At 41.7% G+C, this 12,826-nt stretch overlaps 1 pseudogene; it reads right to left on the reverse strand.

Moving 5' to 3' along the window:
* The window catches only part of LOC125517080, a 36,492-nt pseudogene extending 34,956 nt beyond the window's left edge, over positions 1 to 1,536 (reverse strand).
* Between the last annotated feature and the right edge of the window lie 11,290 nt (positions 1,537 to 12,826).

Below are 12,826 nucleotides of genomic sequence, written 5' to 3' on the forward strand. Positions count from 1 at the left end.
ACACTTGATTATTCATGGACTACAGTAAACTTGCAGTCTGCTTTGCCGCGATATTTCTTGCTTTACTTTCGGCCACAAAGATTACAGTGTTAGCTTAAAAACATCCAAGTTTCCAAAGCAGTACATGAGACGAACTAATTAACACAAAACATAAATCATTTTGTGAAACAAGGAACCATTTTATGAGAGGCGATTAAAACATTACACGCAAAACAAATATCATTTTGCAAACCAACTCCAACCAGCCAGATAGTAGCAACTAAATAAAGTAGGTTCATCAAACAAAGGTCCATAGATACATTCCCAGTTGACCATATAAAAGAGTGTGCAGGGCATTTCTCTACTGCCAAATACTAGAACACACTTGATAACATAGGAGTTACACAGCAAACACAAACTGTCCAGGTGTATACTCAAATTCAGCCAAAGTAATGCAAACCCGGCAAATGAACCCTTACACGCAAGCTGATTCCCATGTCCAATATGTTCGCAGGCGTGGCCGGCTGACTGTTTCTCCGCAGAAATATGCGCTTCCATGCCGTCTGCTTACAGTACTCGCACACAGGCTTCTCATACAAGTATATGTCCTCCAGGGCGACCGATGCTTTCATGACACTTTCGACGCAATTCACAATCTTCGCCTCCAACTGAAACCCAAAGACCCCGAGCACTGACAAATTGCGGTGCTTGAAATCAGATGCAGGTGCTCTCCATAATACGTGCGCATCCTTCTTGTCCTTGCTGAACCCATACTGCCTCCTCTGCTCCCCATCCACTATCATTTCACATAGATGATCCCACACCTGCATTTTGGAAGCAAAATTTACAAATGAAGGGAAAAAAACTTATGTGATCACTCAAACATTTTAATGCGCTCAGGAAGCATGAGATGGGAATTTTCCACTACAAGTTGAACGGGCGGCAGAAAGGGAAATTGTTTGGAGATTAGCTGTACAAAACTTTACCTTGATGCATAGCTCCTGAAGGGACGGTGCACTCCAGTCGCTTGCATATGCTGAAAATTTCAGGGATGCCCGGTGATTCAACTAGCCTCAAATTTTCTAGCTGGAGTCGTGCAAGACCACTGAATGCGTTTGGACAGGCGTCAAGAAATGACTTGAACTGCTTCCCCTAAGTGAGAACATCATCATCTGTGCATCGTTTGCCTTCTCTCATTGTAAAAAGAGTTAGCTCCGCTGACCCAACCTTCTCCGTCGCCATGGTGTTGGCAACAGTCTGGCCAATACTGAGAGTTCCATCGCCCAAGAAGAATCACACACACAGGAGGTTAATGGTGCATAGACTTGTAGTCCTGCTTTCCAGCATGCTCCTGGTCGCTCCAAGCACGGTGGCATTGGCCCGAGCTACATCATCAGAGGTCAACCCTCTATTGCGCACATCGTCAAAGGGACCAACTGTTAATAAAATTTTAGAGAGCATAGTGGGAATCTCCTTCCACCGTCTGCGAGGATTCTGGTTCTGGCAGCACCTGCGATGTCAAGTCGTCCTACAAGATCGAGCAACACGCGATCAGGCAAATTACTGAGCCGGTCCAGTTGATCTTCTTCCCAGTGGCGGAGCCAGAGGGGGGGGGGGGGGGGGGGGGGGGGGGGGGGGGGGGGGGGGCGAGCAGGGGCCTGGCCCCCCCTAATGATCGAGCAGGCAGTTATCAGCTTCAAGGTAATTAGCGATAACAAGCGGTGAACACTTGTACCTGCCCCCCTATCACGTGAACGTAAATTCTGGGAAAGGCAAAGGGCCCATGAGAAAGCCCGCTAACGGCCAGATGGCCTTGTCCGCTAGTAGTTTCCTAGGTGATTGCGCTCTCCCGTGATTAGTGAGTGCGTGGGATTAGCCCTTTCGGCGCCGCCATCTGCTTTCCCCTTTCTGCCTCTGCTCTCCCTGCTCAACTCAGGAACAGATTGGATTCAAACGGCGATGCAGGTGCCTCACTCGTCGATTCTTTAGGCTCGAGCCAACGTACTAAACTTGCCAAGGTTAAGGCCCTGCAGTATATTTTCTAAGCTTATTAGTGATCTGTGATTTATTTTGTATGTATCAATTCTTTCTCAATTCTTTATTTTGTATGTGTTGAACTTATACAACAGAATTTATTTATTTTGTTTGGGTGATCTGTGATGCCGTCAGAGTCTCAATATTGTATTTGTTCTAGAAATCACCGTAATGGAAATTATCGTATATACTAGTTTCTATATGTGGTGCAAAATTTTCATATGACAAGCTTATAGACAATATAGTGAATTTTGAAACTTCAGTTCAGCCGCTATGAAGAGAAAAGCGCTAGTACCAAATATCATCAGGATTAATTCATTTCAAAGCATGTTGCTGCAATTAGTTATATATAACTCTCGCTATCTCAACGGCAAATGCAAACCTTTTTTTATTTTAAAATTATGAACACATGTATTAGAAGTAAAATGTGAGACGGCTTGCTTTGTTATTGCTTGATAATCTACATTAAAAGATAATTAACAGATGCCTCTTTTTCTAATAGAATGTGGTGGGGAAACCCTTTTTTGAAAAAGAAAAATTGAAAATTAACAGCTAAGATCCCTCCTGATGAAATTATCAATATCTTCCTTTTTACTATGAATCATGGAGTCAAATTTAAACCAAAACAAATGTACATGTTTATATAGCATCAAAGCACGACCTTGTTATAGTACTATGAAAAAAATTGCGCTAGATTTTTTCTGTCAACTTGGCTTGGCCCCCCCTATGTCCAAATCCTAGCTCCGCCCCTGCCAATAGATCTCCAATAGTTCCAATCTCTCCACGAGACAAACACATCAATACAATAAGGCATGCTGGATGTAGGGTATTACTTCACCACGAGGGCATGAACCTGGGTAAAATCCAGGTCCCGTGTGTATCTTATTCTAATCCTCAATGGGCGCTCCGCCCCATGAGTAACCTTATGCAGGTATCTGCCAATTTTTGCACCGTCAACATGTCCCTTGCTGATATAGAGATCCGACTCTAGCAAATGCATCGCTGAAGGCTCCAGTTCGGGCCGGGCCATGTCGTGTCGGCCTATCTGGCCAGGTTTGCTCTTAGCCCACCCGTGCCATCATTTCTCCATAGCAGGCCGCCCCTCTGGGAACTCCTATACGCCGCACATTGCGGCAAACAATCGGTCTCGGAGTGCCCCGACTGGTTTGGCCCATGTATAGTGCAGAAAAATCGTAAAAGAGATGTGAAGCGCTAGGAATCAAACTCGCACAAACGCGGTCACTACGAGCACTGCTAGCCACCACACCAAATGGGTGCTCATGAGTTTAGAGCATGCAAGTTATTTAAAAACTCAATATAGCGGGATATTAACTACAGGACCATAAATACTGTAGCGTATAGATTTTTGAATTGTCTAAACACATTTTAGAAAACAGGAACAATTTTTTCGAAATAGTTTTTGAATTATACAAACATAATTTAGAATTAGAAAAAGTTTCTAAAAAAAGAACAAATGTTGTAAACGTGAACATTTTTAAATTCCAAACATTTTTCGAACAAATTTTGAAATCTGAACATTTTTTGAGAAAAGTGAACAAATTTTGAAATACTGAATGTTTTTAAAAAGAGTGAAACAAATATTTGAACCAAATAAAATTTTAAAATGTTTAAACAAAATTTGAAGATTTGACATTTTTAAAAAATAAAAAGAACAAAATTCCATAATTGTTTCAAAACGCGAACAAAATTTGAAATTCCCGAACAATTTCTGAATAAGTGAGTAATTTTCAAAATTCCGAATATTCTTTATAGAAAGAACAAAATTTAAAATTCCCGAACACTTTTTGGAAAATTATTTTTTGAATCCTATTTTTTGAAACACAACAAAATTTGAAATTCTCGTGTATTTTTATAATGGAGAGGAATTATTTTTGATATTATCAACATGTTTTCAACATTTGAACATTTTTTTAAAATTTCTATTTATAAAAATGAAAATAAACAGATAGGAAAAACAAAAGTAATAAAGAAATTAATGAAAACCTGAAGAAAACCGAAAAAATAAGTGAAACGCGCAACGGGCCGGCCCATTTAATCGGTCGCCTCGCTCTATCCGTGCGTTTGAACGACAACTAGACACAGTAAGGGTCGTATAGGGTTTTCCGCCCCTCCCACCTAGGGTTTCACCAGAGAGCAAAGGGTTGTCTCAAAAAAAAGAGCAAAGGGTTGTCTCAAAAAAAAAGAGCAAAGGGGATCGGGAATAAGTTCCTCCTTTGGGAGCCGCACTCCCCAATCGAGACAGCGGCAGCTCCATTTCGAAGCTGCTCATTTCCGAGTTGCAACCGGCAATCGAAGCAACTCTTTCGAGTTCAGTCTCCGAGTTTCCATTGGCGGCACCGCGGCACCCGCCAATCTTCGGAGGAGACGCACAAAAACTCTAGGCAATCAGTTTTCAGACTGACCGGCGGCAGCTCGGGCGATGGCGAGGACTTGTCGCCGGCGACGGGCTGCCAAATTGATGGCCAAGCCATCCGGTTCGACCATGGGCCCCTTCCTCTGAATGTCTTATTTTATCTTAGCAACCAGGGTCAAATTTCAGTCTTTCAGACAGCATCAAAACCTACCTTTTTCGGTGCAGATAAAATAAAACCTGTGTCATTTTGAGTAGATCAAAGCTGCATCTTTGCGACAGTGGCCAAATTGTATCTCTGAGACAATCAAACTTGCAGTTTTTTGAGACTTATCAATATTGCATATTTGACTGTACCGTGATATCAACTCTGATTTGTTTTGGTGTCAAATGCAGAAAGGCAATCCAGATGATAGGATCAGCAGCTTGCCCAATGGCATCCTTGTCAACATTCTCGACCGACTCGATGTCTGTGCTGCTGCCAGAACCAGTGTCCTCTCGAGACGGTGGAGTCAGCTTCCTGCCATGCTCTCACGGCTTACAATCAGTGCTTGGGACCTCCTGCCTTCAGAAAATAAAACCAGCTTTTGCAATGCTGAATTGGTTCGGACGACCGCTGCAGCTGTGGCCAAAGATTTGGCCAATGCAGCAGTGTCCAATGCTGAATTGGTTCGGAGGATCAATGCAGCTGCGGCCAAAGCCTTGGCCGATGCAGCAGCTGTAGCCAAAGTTGTGGCCAATACAGCTGTGGCCAAAGTGACAAAGAGCATACTGGCACGCAGGGATCCGGTCTAGATCTGACGTGGTGGAGCACGCAGGGCAGCAGAAGAGGAAAGGGGCGACCAGATCTGGAGCCGCAAGAGGCCAGAAGCCCCACCGCCGGCGTCGCAGATCTCGTCCGCCGGAGAGCTTGCTGCCCGCGCAGCCAAGCCCAACGGACCACACCCGCACCACCACCAGCCAAGGGGACGGTGGCGCCTCACCGAACGAGGCCGCCGCCCCGGATTCCGACGCCCCCCGCTGGAGAAACGGAGCAGCAGAGGCCCCGCCGCCACCTTCCTTGGCCACGCCCCGGGCTTGCCCGGCGGATGCCTCTGGCGGCGGCGAGGAGGGAGGGGAGGAAGGGGGGAGGCGGCGGGGGCTAGGGTTGTCGCCCTCGAGCCGCCCGAGAGGGGCGACGCGAGGGGGGAGGGGGAGCCAATTGGGGTCAGACCGGGTTTTCACCCCGGTCCTTGATACTGGTACTCTGTTAATATATTTCTATATATACTTGGTCAAACTTTACGAAGTTTGACTTATGACAATAGTAGAACTTCAATTATTTTGGAACAAGGAAATACTCCCTCCTCCCCAAATTACTTTTCATGGAAATGAATGTATCTAGACGTATTTTTAGTTCTACATACAACCATTTCTGCGACAAGTAATTTGGAACGGAGAGAGTATTAAGAAGTGTGTGTGTGTGCATGCGCGCGTAAGCACGTGTGTGGTTGTTAGTGTGTGTGTGTGTGTGCATGTGTTGGGAGCCGGATCCTCTAACTTAGAGAAGCAAAGTCACAGTGCTACAGTGTAATCCTAGTGTAAAATGAAGAAGTAATGTTAGAGACGTTTAGCAGATTACTTACTATTGATATTTACTGCTGATATAAATAATCCAAAATTAATTTTATTGCACCATCAAATTGTTTGTATGTAATAATTATGAATGTACACATTAAATCTGTTATTTGCATATTAATTTAAATCATTTTAGCTTTAATCATATGGATTGCAAGAAGGTAAGTTAGGGGATTGTAACTTCTCTAACTTTCCTTCTTAATGTTAGAGGATCCAGTTCATGTTGATCAGATAGAGATAGGAGAGGCGACACCATTGACATGAGATGTAAACCAATTTTAATGGGTCGAGAGACGATTAATCTCACACATTCTTATTTTGTTGTTTGAACACAGAGTACAACATGGAAGTATATATGCGATTTATATTATTATATTATTGTTTTTGCATACTGTGGACAGTACAAGTTATATTCATTTTTTGTGAGAGTATTTTGTCATTATTTCTTTTAAATTCATTTTTTTCAGGGAAGTACCAATGTACTTAGTTCACTCTTTAGAAAAACAAATTCTATTTTTTGTTTGTGTTTTTATTTTTTGTTTTCGTTTACTGAAAATAGGGCACGACGGAGAGATCTACACTAATATATGCATGCTTTTCATATTACGGAACAGTGCAAGTTTCGTGAAATATGAATGCATATTTTTTTCATGATTTACTTTAAATTTTATTTCTAAAAAATCTCCTTTTAGGTAATACCATGTCCTTTATTCATCCTCGGTAATTTTTTTGTTTTTGTTTTTGCATTATTATGGGAGCACAAAGGATGCGCGCTACCGTGGCTTCCGATGCATACAGTGCAATATAGGAGGTCCCGTCTCGCTTCATGCGAGATGAAGCGAGCGCTTGCATCAAGCCAAGCCAGTGGGGACGGTGGGCATTCGACCTTTTTTTTTTGAAAAATATTAATTAAGCATTTGAAAATGTTAAATATGTATAAAACGTGTTGACAATGTATTAAAAATATGGAAATTTTTATCATATATATTAATTAAGCATTTGAAAATGTTAAATTTGAATGCAATTGAAAAAAGTGGAACCATAATTTCAAAAATGTTTATAAAACAATTTTAAAAAAATAAATGTGTATAAAAAATGTTGATCATGTTTTAAAAAAAGGTAATTTTACATATAAAAAACGTTCATCAAAGCAATTTAAAAAATGTTAAATGTGCATAGAAAACAATGTTGACCACATATTAGAAAAATATTAATCTTTTATTTGAAAAATGTTAATAAAGCATTTGGAAGTATTTAAAATATATATAGGAGAAAAGTTGATCGTTTGTTAATTTTTTTAGTCCTGTATTTAAATTTTTTGAATCAAGCATTCGAAAATGTTTAAAGTGTGTATAAGAAATCCATCCACTATATCTCGCTTATAGCAAGCCCTATGTTTCACTCTCCTGAAGGTGTTCTTGCATCGTGTTTTAATGGCTCGGTCCAGTTTTCCTCGCTCGCTTGCTGTACTTTATTTTATTCTAGTTATTTGCTTGTTTTCTTCTCCTTTTTATATTTTTTTTCATTTTTTCTTCTTCATAATTTCCTTTGGTTTTCTGTTTTTCTTTTTTCACTATCTCTTTTTCATTCTTTTCACGGGTTTTATTGGATATTTCGCTCGTGATGACCATGTTCAAGGCTTGTTGTCCTTCGTTTGCGGATATTTGTTAGGATATAGTCGTCGACCATTTACACGCTTCTACCGATGGTCTCGGGCCGCTTATGGATGGTCATGGTGGCGGGTGGCCAGCCCCTGAGGGTTCGATGACCGGTGTTGAGGACACATGGCGGATACACGGCTAGTGTTGACATGGCCACTCATGTTACGCTTGCTAACGTGTCGAGCTGCATTTGGCCACGGGTGTGGGTGACAGGTCCATATCTTCTCTATGAAGGCTTGGTTTTTCATGAGCCTGTTGAAAATACGTGGACCTTCTAACCCTTTATTAATCGGAGAGGAGATTTGTTCGTGTTAAGAATAAAATTTTGTGTCACGGGTTGGAGAGGCGATGGCCAAAATGCATGCGTATGTGCGTGCGCCAAACATGCACCGAGCCACGCGTTGGAGAGGCGTGCATGCATGCCCTGGTGCCCTGCGAGAAAACAGTGGGCGTAGCCAGGCCCACAGTGATGCCCAGCTCTCTCAGGGCATCTTCAACAGCTGTAAGATAGGTGTTGGTAAATTTGCCACCTAGGACATAGTGTTGATGTGGCATGTAATAAATATGAAGAGAGAGCAAAGTTGTATGTAGAATAACCAACAACCTTTGCATAAGCTCAAAGGTGAAATAGAGAGCAATCACATTTATTTTCTCATCATTTATTGGATACCTTAGATACAACCCATTGGAATAGTTGTATGATAGCTTGTTGATTGATGACATGGACATTTTACCAACAAGACTAACATACAATCTATTGAAGATGCCCTGAGGGGGTTAGATTCGTCTTGAGCGAGTCGACGACTTTTCTAGTAGTATGGGGCACAGAACCGGGCCTCGTGACCTCGTGCTCTCACGTGCCTGTCACCCTCGTCTCATACTATTTTTCTTGTCCCGATAGAAATGCTCGGGTAGTCTGAAAGCTGAACTATGGCAAGATAGACTAGGCAATAGGCAACACACACTCTGGCAATAATTAAAGGCATCTCCAACCCTAAAAGCACGCCCCGTCTAACCAAGTTGTTTGTACGCAATTTGCGATCTAACATGATAACGGTTCGGAAGTTCGTTTTCTCACAAATCGGAGGTGGACAGAGAGGAAGGCTTTATGGAAGGTCAGGCCACCAACACATAGGACTCTGACACCCCGACCCACTCAAATCTCTTTTTGGTCCACTTTTCTTTCACTTCGGCCCTTCTCCCTCTTTGCTTTGCATATGCACACTCCTCGTCTGACATAACCGTTGTACCTCTCCACAATATTATCGATATGATTTCTCTTGAATTATTCTCTATGTCGTTTGGTGATTCTTCCCCAATGCGTGAGTAGTTCCCCTAGGCATGGGAGATTTAGGTGGTCGGCAAGATTCATTAGTGCCTATCCTATATGTTGTCATTCGTGGTTACAGTTTTGTGTTGTTTATATGTGATGAACATATGCGTATTGTCCAATTTAAGGGCCCGGACAACATGATCCAAAGACCTATACAGGTAACACATATTGTTTAGTGAATTCGTGTATGTGAGCAACTTCATTCGTACTCTGTTAAAAAGCGAATTCATGACATCCAGCTGATAGGTGGAGACATCTACGTGGATCTAAGATAGTATGATATAACGGTGATCCACCAAACCTAACGCATTGTTCTGATCTAACAACCTCAATTGCGGAGACGACCACGATGTGACAACATCAAAACAGGACTATTGAGGAGAATGGAATCTCGCGTGGAGGAGTTCTACAACTCAAGGATGACCCGCCTACCGAACAAACAATCAACACATTAGAATCATGATACAAGATAGTTGGCATTACCGTCGCACTGACACACTTGATGTATACCATGATCCGAAGTTTCTCCGCGCCTAATCTCTCTCCTGTAGGAAGCCATTTCCATTCTTTTAATTTATATTCTTTACTTTAAAGTTATCATTACGCTCACTCCAACAATCAATCCTTATTACCACTATGGTATATTGGGACAATAGTACCGTTTGCAGGTTCTCAAACAGTTACTTCACATGTGATTTGTGACAACTTGTGTGTGAATGAAACGCCACTTATTTAAACTCTCCTCTCTTTGTTGGGATGATAACTATTGTGGTACTTACATTAAGGTGCTACAGTACATGTGGTACTTATATTATGGTGCTGCTGGATTTGACACTTTGACAAAAGCTTGCTAGAGACCACCACTTCAAGGGAATCTTCTTCTCATGGGTTCGATAATCCAGGGTCACCTCTCGGGAAATAGGTGTGGGATACTCTTTTTTGTTCCAATATAGGATCAATAAGAGGAGGTATTGATAACCCACAAGTATAGGGGATCGCAACAGTTTTCGAGAGTAGAGTATTCAACCCAAATTTATTGATTCGACACAAGGGGAGCCAAAGAATATTCTCAAGTATTAGCAATTGAGTTGTTAATTCAACCACACCTGGAAACTTAATATCTGCAGCAAAGTGTTTAGTAGCAAAGTAATATGATAGTAGTGGTAACGGTAGCAAAAGGTAACAGTAGTAAAAGCAATGTTTTTGGTATTTTGTAGTGATGATAGCAATAGCAACGGAAAAGTAAATAAGCGAAGAACAATATATGGAAAGCTCGTAGGCAATGGATCGGTGATGAAGAATTATGCCGGATGCGGTTCATCATGTAACAGTCATAACCTAGGGTGACACAGAACTAGGTCCAGTTCATTGATATAATGTAGGCATGTATTCCGAACATAGTTATACGTGCTTATGGAAAAGAACTTGCATGACATCTTTTGTCCTACCCTCCCGTGGCAGCGGGGTCCTTATGGAAACTAAGGGATATTAAGGCCTCCTTTTAATAGAGAACCGGAACAAAGCATTAACACATAGTGAATACATGAACTCCTCAAACTACGGTCATCACCGGTAAGTATCCCGATTATTGTCACTTCGGGATTAACGGATCATAACACATAATAGGTGACTATAGACTTGCAAGATAGGATCAAGAACACTCATATATTGATGAAAATATAATAGGTTCAGATATGAAATCATGACACTCGGGCCCTAGTGACAAGACTAGTCAGAATATGAAACCGGGAGATCAAAAAAGGAGAATGTTTTGTCCTGTGATGTGATGTCCATACCGATGTGAAATGGTTGTTCATACAGATTCTTCTTTCTAATCAACACATTGGTTTTTCTTTTTTGAGATAAAATCGTAGCAACATTTTCTAGGTTTTCTCAAAACATAAAATGGGCAAGAGAGAAACAATAAAGAAACCAAGCCTGAATAGTGTGACAAAGCCATATGCCTCTAAGAGCATACGGAAGAAAGGCCACCCCATCAGAACTAGGAAAAAGCCAGCGCCAGTTTATTATGCAATACAAATGTTAAAAATCGGAACAGCTGTAGCGATTTTGTGGTTGCCTAACCTTGTACTCCCTCCGTCCCATAATATAAGAACGTTTTTGACACTACACTAGTGTCAATAACGTTCTTATATTATGAGACGGAGAGAGTAATTCTTAGGCTTTGCGAAGAACTGCGTGGTTGGTTTCAGACCAATTGTCAAACCCAAACCTGTCAAGATAAGTATCTGAAAGAAGATGTGAGAAAACGTCAACCATATGCATACTGGTCAACACAACTATTGAAAAGATTGAGGGGAAAAACTGAGAAAAGGAAACTCACAATGCCCATTGCAAATAAGCCGACGAGGATCATGCCCACTGCCACCAGCGTCACCGTCGCTGTTGCAACTGATGCCGCGAGCCCCAAGCCACGGGACGTCTCGCACGACCACCACCTCCACCACTGCCGTGGAACGTCTAGGAAGAGCAGGGCCGCTGTTGCTCGCGTGTCACTGTAGGTCGCTCGATGTGCTTTGGTTTCTTTTTTTTTTCTTTTCACTGGTTTTCTTCGGGTTTTTTCTTTTCATTTGTCATACGTTACTTTCATGTGTTTTATCAATGGTTTTTTCTTTACTTTTAATTTTTTCCATGGTTTTATTCGTATTATTTGGATTTCTTCTTGTTTTTTAACACATGTCTTCTTTTTCTCATTAAACAATGTACATTTATAGCGCACATGCGAAACATTTTGTTAATACACTTCGAACATTTTCCAAACAGTTGACAGCCATGTTTTGAACACTTTTCTGAATACACTGTAACATTTCCCAAATACACGTTTTACATCAAACTTTTTTACAATGTATAAAGTTTTTTGAAATTTCCATTGACATTTTTTGGAAACATGTGTATCTTTCTTTCAAATGTTACCTACCTTTTTTTAAGGGACATAAACAATTTTTTGAACCTACGGGGAGAATTTTTTACATTGTATAAACATTTTTTTAGAAAAGTCATGAACTTTTTTGGACACGGTAGAATTTTTCCTTAAAATATCATGTATATTTTTTTAATGGGATGAAACATTTTGTAACATTTGAACACAATTTTTTATATTGCATACAGTTTTTTTAATGTCACAAATACAATTTTGAAAGTTGTGATTTTTTTGGAATGTTCAAAACATGGTTTTGAATTATGCAAACATTTTTGGTACATGATATAAACATTTCTTAAAATGTCATGTACATGTTTTTTAACAATGTCACATTTTTAAAACGTCACAAACATTTTTGTACAGATGATTAACATTTTTCAATATTTTATGTGAAGTATTTTTGTAATATATCTACTTAGAATATTTGTAAATATACATTTTGCAATAGAAAACAAAAAAGGGGGGAAAATGTTAGTAAAAAAGGAAGAGAAACCAAAAAGAACATGACGTCAGATGGCCCGCGGTTATCGGGCCGGCTCAACTCGTGCAGCGGGCGGCACATAGCTCAACTCGTCGCGCCCACTGGCAAAGGCCGTCTCTCCTCTCGCTCTCGTCGCCTTGCTTCTGCCGACGTCGACAGCAAACAGCCACCGCCGTCACCGTCGCCGCGGCGGCCGATGCCGCGCGCCCCAAGCCGAGGGACGCCGGGAGCGGCCGCCAACTCCGCCGCTGCCGCGGAAGGGCCGGGAAGAGCAGGGCCGCGGGTGCCAATGCCGCGGCGGGCGAGGGCTCCAAGGAGAGCCCCGGCCCCGACCCTGCCCCCAGGCCAGTTCCGGCTCCGCCACTCCATAGTCTGCTTGGACCGCGCCTAACGCCTGTGTTTCCCGCAG

This window comes from Triticum urartu, chromosome 6 (genome assembly GCF_003073215.2).
Source record: "Triticum urartu cultivar G1812 chromosome 6, Tu2.1, whole genome shotgun sequence".
Lineage (NCBI taxonomy): Eukaryota > Viridiplantae > Streptophyta > Magnoliopsida > Poales > Poaceae > Triticum > Triticum urartu.